Here is a 17428-nt window from a genome sequence, read left to right as displayed (position 1 = left end):
ATCTGGTGTTGAATATAATTGCCTTGCCTAATAATTATTCAAGGCAAATCATTTTGAGCAGTCTCAGAGCAAAAGATATTGTAATTGTGATGTATAAAGTGGTGTATTGTATTTGGCGTAGGGCTTTTCTTAAATTGTACAGAGCATTTCTGACAGCCTTTGTCATTTTCAATGACTTGCTGCTGTTAGCTGGCTTTTCACATTTCTAAAGGTAGCTAAAACGAACAAAAAAATGTTGATTCAGTGTTCTTTAGTTCATCTGAGGTTCATTACATCCACAATCTAATGAGCTGCAAAGTCTCCAAACTTTCATTTTCATGAACAAAAACTCAATTTAAGTCGAGTGTTAAATTGCAGTCGGCTTCGCGGGTTTTGCAGGTTTTAGAAAAAGAATAAAGAAGTAATAAAATGCATTACATTGCACTGTATTTAATTCCGTCTGGATCTTGATCAGGGAGCTATCTCTTCAGAGCAACCAGTGTATTTATTAAGCCAATGGATTGAACAGTGCAGGCCCCCAGGGTGTGTTCAGAGTTCGTGAATGCGGTGCAGGGAGATGATAATTTGACAGCCAATCAAAAAGAATACAGCTCATTAAGAACATTTAATAGCTGGACTGGGTTGAAGATGCAGAAGCTATATATATTTATACAGTCACCGCTGTAGATGTAGTACTCCTGACCTAGCTTGAGAGAATTTTTAAACAGACACCTGCTCTTGTGTGTGATACCTCAGGCATAGCTGGAGCTGAACTATAAAACCTTTTGTAGATCAAAATATTGCTGTAATTCAGGGCACTACAACTCCTCCTAAACCTTCACTGAACTGTGCTGTGACTCCTTGCATCCCTACATTGTGCTCGGTACAGATCAGCGCTGTTACTGTCCTTGTCAGTGTTCACTTTCCTGGCCAGCCTTCAGTGCGTGTTCAATGCCTCACTGAATGAAAGAAAGCTCAGATGTGCAGCTGTGAAGCCCAGTGCACATCGGTAATCACCTGACCTGGCCACCTTTCCCGAAACAGCCGGACCAAGTGTCGAACGCACAAATGCTCGGCACGGGCACTGCTTCTGTAAAAAAAAAAGTTCTTGGCTTGTGAACTTGTGGCGAAATTAGCATGTGTTGCTTTCCTGCCTCTTTAGAAAATGAAAAAAAACAGTCTTGGAAAGTTCTTGGACTGCTGCCGTATTTTTATACAGCCAAGGCAGGAGTAGAGCAATCCATCATTTTACAATACACAAAAAGAAACACAAATAGGATGTTTTTTTCCCCTCCTAAAGCAAGTTTTATTGTTTTCGTCTTAGGAAAACAAACTTTTGTGCATTCCTACCGCTGGCTGGACTTGCTGAAGAGGGTCATTTCCTCCTTCTTCCTGCCTCAGCCCTTTCTCCTTGTACAGTCCTGTTTCGTGCTTCGTGCATCGTCATCTTTCCGGTCCCAGGTGTCATTTCCAAGCAGACTAACTGTAAATAACATTTAAAATATTGTATTTGTCCCCAGGGGAGCAATTTAAGCAGCAAGCAGTGCAACATTCATTGCATAACAACAGCAAAAAAAAGTCTAGGAGAAAAAGGTATACGCATAAAAAAAACAAATGGACCACGATAGTGTTTGAAAGTAACAGTGTGTAGTATTTAGGAAGGTATTAAAGTACATTCGCATTTTCTTGATGGGCTCTGTCCAATAGACATCATTTCCAGTCACTGTTTGTGAGCCTCAGGTCTCTGGAATGAAGCTTAATTTCCTTCTATCCGTCTTGCGCTGGCTGTGGACAAAAACGTCTTCCTGAAGGCAGAAGGTCAGGAGACTGCTGAAGGAAGTGAGCTTCCTCAGGGGCTGCTGGGCACACAGCTGTGCCAGGGGTCTGAAAGGTTAGTTATTTGTTGAGTAATTTAAAAAAGTAATTTCCCCCTTTTTACTGAAACAAAATGTATAGTAAACGCAAGACATACTATATAGTTTACAAAATATCTCTTGGTAAATTGCTGTCGTTACTCAGAAAACAAGGATCATTTTTGTCTAAACAGTCACTTTTGTCTTCAGTCACTTGGTACGTCTCAAACATCTGTCAAAACACAAAATTATCCATCCCAGACATACAACATAGTCTATGTTTAATCTTTGCGCTCAGATATTCTTCATCACTACAAAATACCGAGGATTTCAGAGGTTTAGATAGATACTTTATTGATCCCGTGAGGGAAACTGCAGAAATTTTGTATTTACAGCATTTTGAAGGTGGCATTTGAAATTCATTACATTTCTTAGCTTATTCTTGCTTATCTTCCACTGTAAATATCAGTACAGAAGTATAGATACAAGGTCAAAACTGGAATTAAAGAATATAATCTGTAATACCACAACATCTTCTATCTATTCATACAGTAGACCAGCACAAGACAGCCCAAGAACCGACTCACCTTGTTCTTGGTGGAGCATATTTATTACAATGAGCAAAACTCCCCTTCCATTGAAAGTTTCATGATTGAGAATATTATCAGTGCTATCATCATACTACAAATTCAAGTTGGTAGCTGCGTTAGCATGCGTAGGCTGCAAAGAAACAAGTAAAGGTTATGGTCATTTCTTCTCTTTTCAGCATGGAATAAACTTTGTTCATATCATCATACTATCTGATATAGCACTGCTATATGTGCAAATTCTGAAATGTTTAAGAATTTATGTCAGGGTTTCTTTTTTGGTCAATTGTTGAGAAAAGGCACACATACAGTACACAGAAAAATATACAGATGTGAAGAAAAATTACAAGACAGACAGCGTTACTCAGAGCTCTCTTCCAGAAATCAGAAACCCGAGGAGATACACAGCTGACAATAGATTCAACATCCGAGTAAATAAACAGGACAGGTGTTGAATACCGGTTCAATGCATGTAGTCAAACACTCTGAGAGCCAAATGAAGAGTAAGCCACAATGAGTTATTTGCAATTTAGGACATGCCAGCAAACACAGGTGACTTCTTTGGGGATTTTGTGTTGGTGCTTGAATTTGATAGTAACAGCAGGCAGGCCACAACTGATAGGAGAGTTACAGTCAATTTCTGGTGCGTCATCTGAATTTCCCCTGATACTTTCATAGGACACCAGGAGTCTCTCATATCTTATCTCTGCTTTTTCATCATGTCGCTTTCAAAGAGGCAGCAGTTGTACCTGTGGGATTCGTAACGTATCAGAGGAATACCTCATTTTCACACCAACAGCTCTACTGCAGACTTTGTCAGTTAACACCAGAGCTCTCCATCAAAAACACTGTAATGTCCAGTGAGCAGGAGTTAAATCTATTAGAATACAATTAAACCCATCTTAAAATTGATACCTATGTATTTTTTGTATACCATATAGTGACCGGCATGTATAGTTTTATTCCTAAAGGAAACACTATAGAAATGCATATAAATAGGCAAGAATTATTATGATAAAATACTAAAACCTGTTTAAAGTTTCATTGTCACAGGAATGTTAAGCATGTTGTAACTTTATGTCCGGGGAAACCTGCTCTTGTCAGAGCAAAAGAGAATGCTACCACATTCTTGCACCAAACAGACTTTGAGGTTAGAGAGATCTGAAACCCTGAGAGAGAGATGCATCACCTGGGTCTGTCAGAGCTGAAGAGAAGAAAGAGGGAAACAAAGTAGAAATAAACCAAGATAGTGCTGTAACAGCAGCAACTGATTCTCTGGAAACTCTCAGCCTAGGGAAAATGAAGAAAAAGAAAAAAGGTATTTCCCCAACTTTTTACAAGTAACAGAGAAGCGTTCTTCTTCAGGCTACTGGAAAACGAGCATCAATCACTAGTTTCATCATTGTGATTGTTAGGTGAAACAAACAGGTGTAGCCCATTTGTGCAATCCAAACTAGTATTCCTCTTTGTTTCGAACAAGAAGAGAGTTGTAAATTTGCTAGAAGAGGTTTCAACTCTTCAAAAGCACTGGTGGGTCTGTCTGGTCAAACTAGATTGATCGAGTCGAGGGCGATCCACTGCTTCTCCCTGACAAGGACTAGCCAGAGGGTGAGAGGTGGAGGTGAAGCTCATTGAGCTCAGGACACCACGAGTGAAAAGCTCAGCGATGTGAGGGACCTAGGGCTTGATCTTAGAGGAGATCAGAGAGGACAGAGACATCAGCGAACTGTAGACTCTGAGCCTGAGATGTTGTCCATAGTGGCAGCCACTACCCTCATGGCCTCACACACCTCTTTGCAATCAGCCAGCTTTCCTTGACTGAGTTCTTACTCCCTGCTGCTTGAGCCTGAGCCTCTCGCTGAACTTGGGAGTTTTGTCCTGGACACCATTTGGCTCAGGTGCTGATCCTGCTCCAGAGCTTTTTAGGAAATGGTTCATCTCCTGCCAGGTAGGTTCCAACTCTTCAAAAACACTGGTGGGTCCGTCTGGTTTAGCGAGTGAAGCCATCGTCTCCAGCTCCTCCTGGTCTCTGGGGTCACTGTGGGTTCGAACAAATATTCTTCCACCTCCTCTTTTGTAAACTCCAGCTTTCCTGATCTTGTATCCATTTGTAATGCTTAGGGTAGGGTTTAAAGATTAGCAAAGGGGTTGCACTGAGGTTGAGAAATTTGAGTTTATTGGAATGTAATATGTACTCCAGTCCAGTAAACTAGTATTGAAAATCATGCTAATGAGTTAAGTAGCTACTGCAGCTCACCAGATGACAAAATAAGTTGCAGTAATACAGTGTGGACTACTTTGACATGAACCATGTGAAACGTGAAAGGATGTCATGGGGAAGTGTATTTATAAGTTCTTTACACAAAGAGTTGTGGGAGAGTGGCACAGGCAATCCAGCCATTTTGTTGAAGCCAACAGCCTCTTTACTTTTAAGCAATGGCTACATGAGACTATCCAAGCAAACTGATATCAGTAACCAAATGGGCTACATGGATCAAATACTGTCCTCTAATTTGAACTTTCTCATGTTCTTTTAACGTATTACATGAACACATCAGCTGCATGACTAATTAGAATTAAATTATTTCATTCACATCATGCGGCTTTCAGATACTAATAAGGATTAAATGCACTGACTGTGATTACTCAGTGGGCTATGGGGAAAAAAAGATTTTGAAACTAGTAACTAATGGGGGGTTCTGTAACCACGCTCGATTTCTTCCTCAGGTGTAGTTAAGAAAAAAGCTGCCTGCACAATCAGTCTGTAGCCACGCCCACTCGCATGACATCACTCGCAGGCCACGCCCCGCGCACCTGTGCGCCAGGTTCAGCTGGAGAGAGCGGAGCTGAGTGAGTTTGTTCCGCGTCTTTTATGATTATGTTTTATTTTCCTTTATTTGAATGTAGATAACATTTAAGGTCATTATGTAGAATAAACCTTACATGAGAAAAGGGTAAAACACGTATTTTCGTTGGGAGCTAAATAGCATTTTTCATGCGCCTTTGTTCACAAAACTAAGCGTGTGCATTCTTCCAAACCTGCGTTTGGAAAGGACTTTGAAAAGTAGCTTTGTAAAGATTTTCGTTATTTTCCAGAGTTTGCTCTTACATTCGTAATATAATTGTCGCTTGCAATTAACCTTTTAATGGGCTTAAAATTGTAAATTTTGCTATTCTCAGTTTAGGGAAGGACACGATTCGCATTAAATATTGGGAGTTTAAACGTAAGTATGAACATTTTATTCATTTCTTTACAAGTATCTCATTCAAATATATTTTGCGCTATCTGCCCTAGTGAAAACGCCGTTTGCTAAGAAACCTTGGTTTAATTTATCTTTAAATAATCGTCTAAATACTTGTGTTCTTGTGTTTCCAGTTCGGTGTCTGCGGACAGGACATGCTTGGCTCAGCTACTGGAATTATCAATGTAAGTATAAACCTTTTTATTCGTTCACACGTATCATTTTGAAGTATCTCCCGAGAACTGTTCTTGGAAATGTAATGCACAGCACCGAAAAAAGACTCAAGCTAGGAGATACTAGATTTCTCCAGGGCAGAAATCGTTTTGACCCGATGTTATAGGCCTGCTGTTTATAGAAATCATTTTCTGCTAAACTACAATCAATTTAGTTTTTTTTTATGCGTCTAATAGAATATTCAGAAACCGTTTAGGCTTTCGAATTGCATCACAACAATTAAAACAACGGAGCCTTTAAAGATATGGATGAATTATTTGTGTTAACTAAACTGTTTCAGGAAAAGAGTGCTTATCCAAAAGGAAAGCATAAAAAGAATGTTAGTCTGCAATCGGCACACGTTAGCTGTATTGTGCTTTGGGTATTCACACATGGAATGTAATCTTTAAATATAACTGCTTCAATACCTTGTTGAACAGGAACACTCTGTTGCACCAGGCTAATCGCTTTATTGCTACTGTGTCTTTTGAACGTGTGAATCAGTTCAGAAACTCGATCTAAATAGCTAGGATAATTTCGAGATCCTGTTTGTTACAAAAAGTTAATACTGATTTCTGTTTTTTCAGGAAATGCAACGAAGTTCCAGTCTTCATTCCGGTCGCTGCCTCGACTGATAACTCGGAGAAACAGTAACGTGCTGTGTGTTTCTGTATCTTAACTTGTAGTTGTTTGCAAATGTTTTCTTACTCTGTTGACTTGTAACAGTATTTTGCGTTAATGTAGCCGTGCTTTGACACTTCGTAATTGAAATGCTTGTTCATTTTCACTTTGAAGCCTGTGCATCCGACTTATTGTAATGCTTTGTTTTGTATGCCATTTTCGCTCAATAAATGGTTGATTGAACCTTGATTTTGTTCTTTGATTTCTTGTGCAGAGTTTTGTTCCCCCTTGGCCCTGAAAAACCCCGGTGTTGGTGAGTTTTTTGGCGGAGAGATTTTGCTTACAGTTTGTGGCCGCAAGGGGACGCCCTATCGCTTTTTGACTTAAAAAGGTCAAAGGCTACCCCCTTTTTAAGCGTGTCCAGATTTTCCCGCCAAAAAACTTAGTATCTGGGGTTTCTCTCGGGGTGTGGTAGCAATCAAGCCGAGCCTCGCCCACCCCCCCTCATTGGAGAGGGGTAGGCGGGGGCTGGCTGATTGACCGCAGCTCTAGCCAGGCCCACTCGCTCCCGGCAGGAGAGGATGGCAGGTTGGTGGTGGCTTTGGTCCCTGCAGAGAGGCAGGTCTCCTGGGGTGTGGACTTAGAAAGCTGTCAGTTGCAAGCTGTGACTGATAGGCTGAGTCCGCCCTGGGTGCCTCCTCTCTCTCGGGCCGAGGCCATCTCCAGCCTGCCTTCCCCTCTTGCTGGGAGTGAGGGGGCTTGGCTAGAGCTATCCTCCCTTCTCCTCCCCCCAGGGCTAGACCCACGCTCCCTCCTAGGGACCCTATTCCCCCCCAGACTATCTAAAAAGGCGGGCGTCCTCGCACTTTTCCAGGTCAGTGCGATGGGTTGTCGCCTTGCGGTGCGTGGCGCACGCGCAAGACAACACTTCACACCTTCGAAAATACAGGACAATGCAGACAATGAAAGGAGTTTTTATTGCAAAATTCACAGTACATACAATAGCAGCAGTCAACAGAAAACATGCAGGTCAAGAATAAAATACAGCACTGAATCAGGACATTACAGATCAAGGTACTGGTAACAAAAATCAAATGCAAGAAAAGCACACTTTGTCAATAAATTGCCGGAGATCGTCGGAGTGCAGAGAACCAGGAGCCGCAGCACATACAATAACATCAGTCAACAGGAAACATGCAGGTTAACAATAATATATATCGATATACAAAGGGTACACTACAGATCAAGCCACCGATATCAAAATAAAGTTCAAGAAAAAGCACACATTGTCAGGAAGAACCTGCCAAAGCACGACGAGTTGCTGGAGTGGATTGGAAATGAGTTCGTCGGAGCGCAGAGGATCAGGAGCCGCAGAACTGAAGGCAAAAGAAAAAGGATCAAGTTAACAAGATATCGGATTTGCACAATCGATTCACTTGAAGTTCTGAAGTCTTAACTTCTTAAATAAACTGCCCCAATAAAGAAACATTCAAACACGCTCAAATTCAACAAGAAACCAATAGGTAACAGCATGAGAAATCACAAATACATCCCAGTCACACTACTCCAAAATTTACAATATTTAGAGAGTAGCTTCAGCCTATTATGAATAAAAGAATCCATAAAAGAACCAGCGCTTTAGTGTTTCCTATTTGTATTCAGCAAAAAAATAGTATAAAACCGTTCTGGTGTTAACATGCTGTGAAATACGTGTCGTCTTTAATACACAAATATAAATAGTATAGTGTAAGATAAGAATAAAACTTACCTCGGAAAAAAAGGTTTTTTAAATCCTTTTGTCACCTGGAGAAATAAGAAAACATACGAATTAGTACATTTTATCTTTGCAAAAGTTGATCATTTCGGAACGGAAAGCGAAATTATAACCCAATTAGGAAAAGCAGATACTATCAGTTAGATACACGGTTACTAACTTTATACAGCAAATGACTGAAGATACATTACAACTTTTTTCGTTAAAGGAAACAGAGCTAGAGATACCATGTCTTTAAAAAATACTAACATGAAAGTATTACATCAAAACTTCGAAAGCAGGCTCAAACAGACAGGACACTCATTTCGGCGTCCTAAAACACAAATTAAACAGGAACAAATGCAATTAACAAACGTTGCAACAACAATACACTTTTGTCCAACTTCCCTCAAAGTGAAATTTGAGTTTTTGCACTTAAAAGAAGAAAATTAGAAATAAAACGCAAACGCACCTCACGCCGCAGAAACTCGCCCCGCCGCCTTCTTGCCGGGCGCACCTGTGGAACAGGTGGACGGGGCGTGTCCGCTGAGGAAGGTCACTCTGGGGGCGGGCTCGGCTCATGAACGACAGCTGTGCACTCGGTTACAAGGGCTCAACACTCACGCTACTGAAGATAAATAGAAACTTGAACTCACCAAATCATAAATTTAGTATTTAACGGCTGAGGATTTTCAGAGAACCCAATTCAGTGACATTCTCCTACAAAATGTTGTATGTCCTACTGTTTGCCGGACTCGTTTAGCTTGCGGCCAGCTGGTCGAATCAAGAGAAATGTGCTGGAGAGAGACCCCTGTCGCTCCTAGTTAGGACTGCACCCCTCTTTCACTGCCAGTGCCACACCTGTCCTGCAGGTGTCACAGTGGTATAAGGGGCTGCTTTTTAGAATTGAATTCCGATCTATGCATTTATAAAGGACTTAAACCCCCCATTTGCCCTGTTTTGGAAGGCCCCGAAAATGGAGCCCCCCAAAACGGCCGGCGTGGTAGAGAACAGCCACTTCGACAAACTCACCCCGACAGCATGAGAGCTTCACCGAGTTTTTTCACGGGGCTTAGGTCTCAGACTGCCGGGGAGGCTCGGGGCTCGACTTCAACTCACAAGACTCTCCGGGAGTCGATCTGCTCTCTGAACTTTAGAAGTGTCCGATGGTTCAGCCCGCGGAGCCACCAGGCCGGCCACGCAGAATACCGGCCATGTACATCTCTAAAGCCAATTCACTGTTCCGAGACGAGGCGGTTTCCACTGTTTGCTCTTTCACCAGGCATTATGTTTTTAAAATGTCTGTAATGATTCTAAAGACAACTTTAATAAAAATACATATGGACGATGAAATTGGTCTAAATGTTTTATACCCCAGCTGGTGTTTGGGCAGAATATCCCTTTATTTCCTCAGAACAGCAGGTGTCACGACAGTAAATTTATATTTCCATGGGCGTTTGACAAGGTTCAACATAGAAGCTTAAAGATTAAAGATTAAAAAATCAAAAGCATTGTATGTAAATAAAAAGTGAACTGGTGTATGCATAGAAAACAGAATAGTGACAAGAGTGTAATAACTAGTCTTGTAATCAATGAAGCATCACATCGCTTCTAATTATTACTATTGGAGACGCTATTATTTCATATACTATCATATGTGAAAGTTGTTGTAGTCAAATGCACAGAGTGCAGGTGGTGAAAGTGTTTTTTTATGAATATCAGACCACTGGCAATGAATTAGTGGAAGCACTGTACGGCAGGTGCTTAGTAGTTTTGTATTAACTCAAAGAGAGATGCAAATTCATTTTTATTAATTAAAAAAGTCATTAAAAGTCTATATCGTGTTCTACACTGTATACACAGGATTTACAGTGAAAAGGGAACCACGGTCAGGGAGTGACGTGCAGTACAGTAATCACAGTACAGTAATCACAGGTGAGACTGACTGTCAAACACTAACAGTATAATTCTTACTGCTTGACCCAAAGCTAAAAGACGGAATTCTGAAACACTGTTTCTGGCGCAAGGGTGTCGCTAACTTGTAACCTTTTACTATTGATGATAGATGGGGATGAACATTGTATTTTGAATTAAACTGTAAACAGATCGTAAATCCTCAATTAAAGTTTTAATAAGGTTATTTCATCAGCAGTGTAGTTAAAAGTGTGGAACGGAATTGACTCCAGTTACTTGTGTCGGAAAGACTGAGGGATCCATGCCAACTCCAGGCTTAATTAACAGTCCGAAGCCAGGTGTGATTAATCTTTATCCGCCTTCAATTAGTCTCCTTTAAAACTTGCTCTGGCAGCAGTATTGCGTCTTTGTCCTTAAATACCGGCTTTGTAGCAACAGGAAAATATTCCCGGGATGTTTCACTTTATTTGGGTAGCAGAATGTCGGACAAGTTCTCTTCCTATTTTGACAGTAACAGTTCAAAACGAAACGAGAGAAGGTATCAGAGTTTCAGAATAATTAAGGAGGCGGAAAGTAACTTGATTTTAGAAAAGGCCTTCTGTCTTATAAAGAAAAGCTGAATTCAAACTAAACCAGTAACTTTCTTTTTTTCAAAAGGCGAAATGGAACGGATCATTGTTGCTGCTATTTAAAATGGCTACCTGTATTTTTTTATGCTTGCTCAGGTCTTAGTGGTGTTTCAGCAGGTGTCTTATTCCCTTGTTCCTCCTCCTCCCCGGCCTTCCTGTCCTCTACAACAGCCTGGACGCCGAAGCGCAGAGCTCCCGTGTGGCGTGAAACTGGACAGATGAGCGGTCAGTTCGAAGGTGAGAATCCAACCGGTCTGCACTCTGCTTGCAGAGCCTCTTGCTTCCAGGTTTAAAGAAAGAGCTTTGTGTTTGTAGTCGGACAAATCCCAGGTCCAATTGAATTTTCTCAGCATGGCAAAGCAGTAGATTGTGAAGAAGCCCACAGCTGCGCTCACTTAATCTGAGGGTGGGGGGAAATTCCACGGGGAAATGGTCAGTAAAGGTAAGACACGTTTTCGCTCCGTTGAACACTGCGAATAAACCTCATTTTTGCTTTTCAAATGTGGTGTTAACTTTGTATAGGTTAAGGCGAGAGGCCAGAACTTGCGACTACATGCGTTAGAAACGCTTTTTCTACACTGTTCAAGCAGCAGCAGTTGATCCCGGAGACCAGGCGCACTCACCTCGCGGTCCCGGGTGCCCACCGTCTCTCCGGCCGGCTGTCCTGACTGGAGCGTTTCCTCTCCTGGGGCTCCAGACTGCGGGCCGCCGGAGCGTCTGGATAACAGCCGGTCGTGTTACACCTGTACTGTTTCTATTTCGATTTTTGCAATAAACTAGTCTTTGGATTGTTTCTTAAACCAATTTGTTTGGGTATCTTGGATAACTTCATGTTGGAAGTGAGCCTCCACTTAAGATCGTCCTCCTTTTTTTTTTTATTTTTTTTTTAGTGAGCCTACATGCGTTTCCTCTCCCTCTGCACACGGCTCAGAGTGGCTGTCGGTTATGAATTTAGGATGCTTCATCTTCATCCGTGGCAGTCGTTGTACAAGCTTCTTGCCTGTCCAACTCCAGCTGTTGCTTGCATGTACACAAAGGCATGCACCCTGTGGACAAGCAACTGCCTGAAAGCAGTTCCTATTGGTAAAATAATTCTTTAGAGACACTTGCGTTTGTTTAATGTCATTGGCAAGAATTTGAGAGTAAATAAGTGAGAGGTTTAATGTGCTTTCCTGTGGCTGAGCACACCATGAGAAAAATGATGACAGTCCTGTATGAGCAGAGCAGCCTGTCCTCTCAAAGAGCACTGCATGGTTATATAACACCGTTATGATGCTATAACACACACCCCCTATCTACTTCACAATGCTACACCTCTGAACACCATTCCACGTTTAAGTAGGCATTTTGAGAGCCAACTCAAGCATCTTAACTAATAAAAATGCACATTTGAAGGAAGAAACACTCAAACTCAAGTGTTTAACTATTGGTCAGTGACCAGAACATTCAAGGAATTAACTTTTAATCTGCATGCAGCAGAATCCAATTCAACAGTTCTTTAAAATATCTGATTAGTACTCTATGACAACATCAAATGTAAATCTATCTTAATGTCTTTCTGGGTCTCTGAGGTCTCTGTAGTCCCCCACAACATGGATATAATGAAAGAAACTGGAAGTTTACTCAGAAAAAGACATTTCAGGAGGAAAACCATTCTTTGTTTGCTTACAAAGTTAGTTTACATTTCCTTTTTTTCACAAAACAAAATGTAAAACACTAAACCACCAACTGAATCTTTGAAAAACAAGAGAGATGAAGAGATACAACTTTCAACATCTGTAACTCCAGGGGCCGAGCTACATTATTTACTGAAAATGGAGAATGTGTATCAAGTGATAAAATGATCACTATTATTTTGTTTTCATAGCACCATTTAAAAGAATTTGGAATGTGATATCTTTTAAACCCCTGAAAGACAAAACGCTACATCATAACTCCCTTTTAATGGTGTAAGAACCTGTTGTTCAGAATGACTTCTCATGCAGGTGAGGCTGCAGACCGTGTTGAGTGTCCAGGTGTCCTCGTGATCCCCCCAGCTCAGGGACTCAGGGGAAAGGCCTGTGATCGTCTGCACTGTTGAGAGTTGAGAAATACAATCAGAAATCACTGAAGATATAATCATTCCTCCATCAACAAATATGAAAACAGATTTCACTATGAGACAAGGTTACTTACTGTAGAACCAAACTGCTATGTAACCATTTCATGTCTGTTTGGTGTATATATAATTGATATTGAAAATCATTATGAGCCTAAAAATCAGTCAGTTTCACACAAGTAAAGGTTAATCTGCCCAATGTCCCTTTGTGATATTTAGATAGTTACTGGCCTTCCCCAAGCTAGTTTTACACTACCCCAGAGCACTGATATATACTGTATTTATACAGACACCCACAATTAACTGCAGATACAAATATAATTCCCACAGTTCAAAACAACTCATGACAGGTTTTCTGTAGAACTGGGTTGTCAGCAGCAGGGAGGGACAGTTGCTCAAGCCCAAAGGAAAATAGAATCAACACAAAGCCTATTGTTTAATAGTTATCTATGATGAATCATATAGCAGTACTTAAATGTATGTATGCAAATTATTAGCTCAAATAACTGTGATAAAAAACAAGCTGCAAGACCAACACAACCCAATTAAAGTAGTCTAAAATAAATTTGTGTTAGGACAACGTGGCCCTTAAATCATACCATTCATGGTCATAACCTTTTATCTCATCTAAATCTGCATGGGGTTAGTCTGGACTCGCCATGCTTAGTACAGTAGTCAGTGCAGGAGCATGTAAAATTACCTGATAGCAACACCGAGTCCCAGATAAAACTTCAAGAGTAGCAATTGTAGGACACAGGTACTTCAGGCGTCTTTGTACTGGGGCTGTATGTAAATGTAAGGATGTAAATTATTCGCTCACATATTCGCCCAGACAAACCATAGCTCCAAGAGGATGAGTTGAAATGACCTGTTTGAGGCCTGTAGGACCCAGGATATTTAAAGTTCGCTGCAGGAGTCTTTGTACTAGGGCTTTGGTATGGTGTTGTGGGCCACAGGAAAGAGTGCCACCTACTCGTACACTGTTTAAAAACTGACAGCCACCATGCAAATAAAACACACTTTTTCATAAAATCTTAGGAATCTTACCACTGTGCTGGTGCTGATGGTGAGAGTCTTCCCCAACCTCACTCACAAATACTGTCCCCGACCAGGAAGAGAATTGTATATCCACTGAGTAATTGTGTGATGTTCTCCCATATTCAAAATCTTCCTTACCAACCTGTTTGGCTGAATATTGTTAAATGCAGATATGTCAGCAAGAAGTACACACACCTAGGATGACAGAGTATCTAAATGCTTGTACTCTTGATTTAACAAAACAACAGACTCTTCTTCCACTCCTTGTTTCGCTCTGTAACACAAACTGACAGGGGTCCCTGAGTGCACTGGTTGCAGACTGAAGATGTAACAAAACTAATTGTTCAAATCATTTCATTGTGACTGAAGTTAATGTAACTGGACAGAAATATTTTCACTTAACAGGTTATAGATGTTTAAGATAGAGTTATGCCAATGTGCAGATGTCTTCCACAAACTCAGAACTGTATATATGTCCAGTGACGTTTGGAATAATTTATAAAATACAGGGCTAAGCTCTTCATGACTTGTTCATTTCTGCAAAGTATTGCCTTCCAGATTTTCCAGGCACATTCATTTTCGAGTCCTTAAAACACAAAAAACACACACTTCACTTGTTTCGATGTTACAGTAAAGAGAGACACACCAGTGGGGTCAATCACATTGTTAAAAATAGGTTCTCCTGGTTCTCTTCTCTCGAACAGAGCAAAAAAAAAAATCAGTTCATTTACATAGTGGGGTGTGTGCTCAAGCCAGCTCCCATTTCTAAGGGATACCTGGCCAATCATGGTTTAGATCCTACACCACGCCTCCTGCACATTATTTCTATTCATTAGTTTCTCCACCTTGGAATTATAATCTCTTTTATCCTGTTTCAATTCTTCCTATATATTCCTCTGAATCACTTTCCCCTCTCAATCTATTATAGGTTTGAATTCCTGCTCTTTCTTTTGGATTAGATCAGATCGTCATGTTGGTGGTTTGATATGAACTTTACAGGCATTCTTAATGTTACCATAACAGGGATCTAATGTCCTAGAACCTCTTGAGTAGCCTTTTACAGACTGATGATCATTAGGGAGAACTGACTTAAGCAAACAGCCATTGAAATCTCCCAAATGAATTTATGAGGCAGTTTTATTATCGGCATCAGGAGAAATATACAGAGGAGTTGCAAACACCTGCCCAAACTCCCATGGCAGGTAACGAGGTCATAAAGAAACAGACAGGAGTCCCCGATCTGGTGAGTTAAAGATTTGTCAGTTCAAAAGGTCTGTTTTTTTACTTCTTTTATCCTATACTATCTGCTCTTGATTATTTCTTTACCTTTTTCTTTTTTCTTCTTCTCTCTTCTCCCCCTGCCCTTTCTTTGTTTTGCTATGGTTTAGTTACATACAAAGTCTTTGTTTTCCTGTTGTCTTCCAACATGTTCTCTATGTTCTTTTCCAAATGGGAAATCATGTACTCACCAAATCCTGTGAGCTGTATTTTGTGTGCAGCTTGGCTTCAGTTTCTACTCTCTGTCATCTCTGGTTTTGATTTATATGGCCTGCAGTTATGAGCGCTGCTCTGTCTTGTTCCACTTCGATCATCATTGCGGTGTTTTATGTTGCAGTACTTCAGTTCGCCACCTTAATGAGATCAAAAGTCTGAGCAAATTCTTCTTAAAGTACCTCCCATTCAGTGCAGTGCCCGTGGTGGCTGGCATCACAAAAGTTCTACAAACAGAAATTCATAGTTCAGAACACAGTGATGTGAAAACGAACATCAAAAGTGTACCTTCCAAGAATAAACATTTTACAGGAATATTCACACATTCTACCAGTGAAGCAAGTGGACAGAGTGATACTTAGAGAATCCAGTTCATGTCCAAACACTGCTGGAGAAGTCCAGGTGCACACGTGATACTGACAGAAACAAGAATACACGAGGGAAGAGCTGGTATTTTACAAAGCGCTTTACATTTGACAGGTGCTTTGTGCAAAAGAGCCTGGACTGTAAAACCCAGGCTGTGTGCCAGCAGAGCAGAGATACTCCTACCTGCATTGTGGCAGCTCTGTCCTCCAACGAGCTCAGTGTGCAGGATCTCTCCTTCCCAGAAGAAGAAGCCTTCAGGTCTGAAATAATCCACAATGCACACACTCTCGATTAAAACTGGAGAGAGTCCTCTCATTAGCAAGTGAACACTAACATGTTTCAGTTTCTCTCATTAGAAAGTCAGCACTGTCACAAATATAGGGATTCCTAATTTTTTTCATTTCTCATCTTTCACACTCTTGGTGTAAACTTGGCATTCTGCATGCATGTCCAGGTCAAGCTATGAGCAGACATCCTGATACAGGCGAGTCTGGGTTTTCTTCATTTTGTGTCTTGTGTTTGAATGGTGGCTGTATCATCTTTACAAGATGACTACTGGACTGTTCCAATTGTAAAAATCTGCATGAATGTCAAAACCTGCCTCAAGTGTAGGTGATAGCGGACAATATTAAATTGTTTTTTTTTTTCAATTATAACGGCACTTGAATACATATGAGTCAGATTTTATTCCTTTTAAACATTTAATAACTTTTAAATGACATACTTTTTACTTAGTTTTCACTGCATTTACTTGATTTATACTGAGTCAATAAAAATCGTCTCCTGCTTCAGTGATGACAGTAACACTGACTGAGTCCCAAACTGTTCCAATTAAGCGCTATATGGACACAGTATGGTGGCCACACCTCCCAGTCACCGTAACACATAGCTCAAGGCTTTTTTAGCAGTCAAACCACAACTGACAAGTTTGCATAAAAACAACACCCACAGCAATCTGAATAAACACCATACAATAGACATATGACAAACTTACATCCATCTACATACCTACACACACACAACATTTGTTATACTGTAGGTGGATTCTGTTGTCAAGCATGATACTTATAATAAGAGCTCTGTTCTAACTCATTTGTGGTCATTACAATCCAAAGAATATTAATGAAGATGTAAATATGATTCAGAGGATAGAAAATTGCCTTCTATTTAATTTATACAATTGTGACTTTCTGTAATCCTACCAGTCCTGTACTTTTAGGAACTTCAAACACATTCTGTTTCAGAGAGGAGTGTAGGAAGATCGTCATCTAGAAAACAATCTGATTGGCTTCTCAGCTCCCCACATCTGGCCAATAGGAATTGAATAGATGCCTCCTCTTATCGACCAATAATAAAGCTTGCAACAGAAACAGCTCCTCAGTATACGAACAGCTGACCAATAGGAGATAGAGGTACTCCAACCACCAGTTGACAGAGTTGGGCTCTGGGTTCTAAACTTTGCCAATAAAAACTCCTCAGCTCTTCAGTCAGGAAGCAGATCTGGAAAATAAAACAGTGTTACTACCTTGTAGCCTGATCTCACATTAAGCAAGTCTGAGCCTACTCAAGACTGGTACAGAAACTGGAAATCCAGACTATCACTGTGAGTGGGGTTTGGGGTGGGAGAGACCTGTAGGAGGTGCT

The 17428-nt window shown here is 40.8% G+C and overlaps 3 long non-coding RNA genes across 4 annotated transcripts; 2 read left to right on the top strand and 1 right to left on the bottom strand.

The window, feature by feature from the left end:
• Nucleotides 1–5572: 5572 nt before the first annotated feature.
• On the top strand, nt 5573–6711 carry LOC107078947 (uncharacterized). The gene is made up of 3 exons (XR_001479898.2): nt 5573–5643; nt 5796–5846; nt 6462–6711. It is a non-coding gene; the product is annotated as an uncharacterized lncRNA (long non-coding RNA).
• A 742-nt stretch (nt 6712–7453) lies between these two features.
• On the bottom strand, nt 7454–11382 carry LOC138224213 (uncharacterized). 2 transcript variants are annotated; one of them, XR_011182574.1, is made up of 5 exons: nt 10864–11382; nt 8721–8876; nt 8519–8582; nt 8264–8298; nt 7454–7871 (listed from the first exon to the last, which is right to left on the bottom strand). It is a non-coding gene; the product is annotated as an uncharacterized lncRNA (long non-coding RNA). The 2 variants fall into 2 exon arrangements; XR_011182573.1 differs by lacking the exon at nt 10864–11382 and having other exon boundaries at nt 8721–9503.
• Nucleotides 10610–11595, top strand: LOC107078939 (uncharacterized). The gene is made up of 3 exons (XR_001479888.2): nt 10610–10700; nt 10963–11028; nt 11379–11595. It is a non-coding gene; the product is annotated as an uncharacterized lncRNA (long non-coding RNA).
• The last annotated feature ends 5833 nt before the right edge of the window (nt 11596–17428 follow it).

This window comes from Lepisosteus oculatus, chromosome 19, assembly GCF_040954835.1.
Source record: "Lepisosteus oculatus isolate fLepOcu1 chromosome 19, fLepOcu1.hap2, whole genome shotgun sequence".
Taxonomy (NCBI): Eukaryota; Metazoa; Chordata; class Actinopteri; order Semionotiformes; family Lepisosteidae; genus Lepisosteus; species Lepisosteus oculatus.
This window is presented reverse-complemented; position numbering and strand designations above follow the sequence as displayed.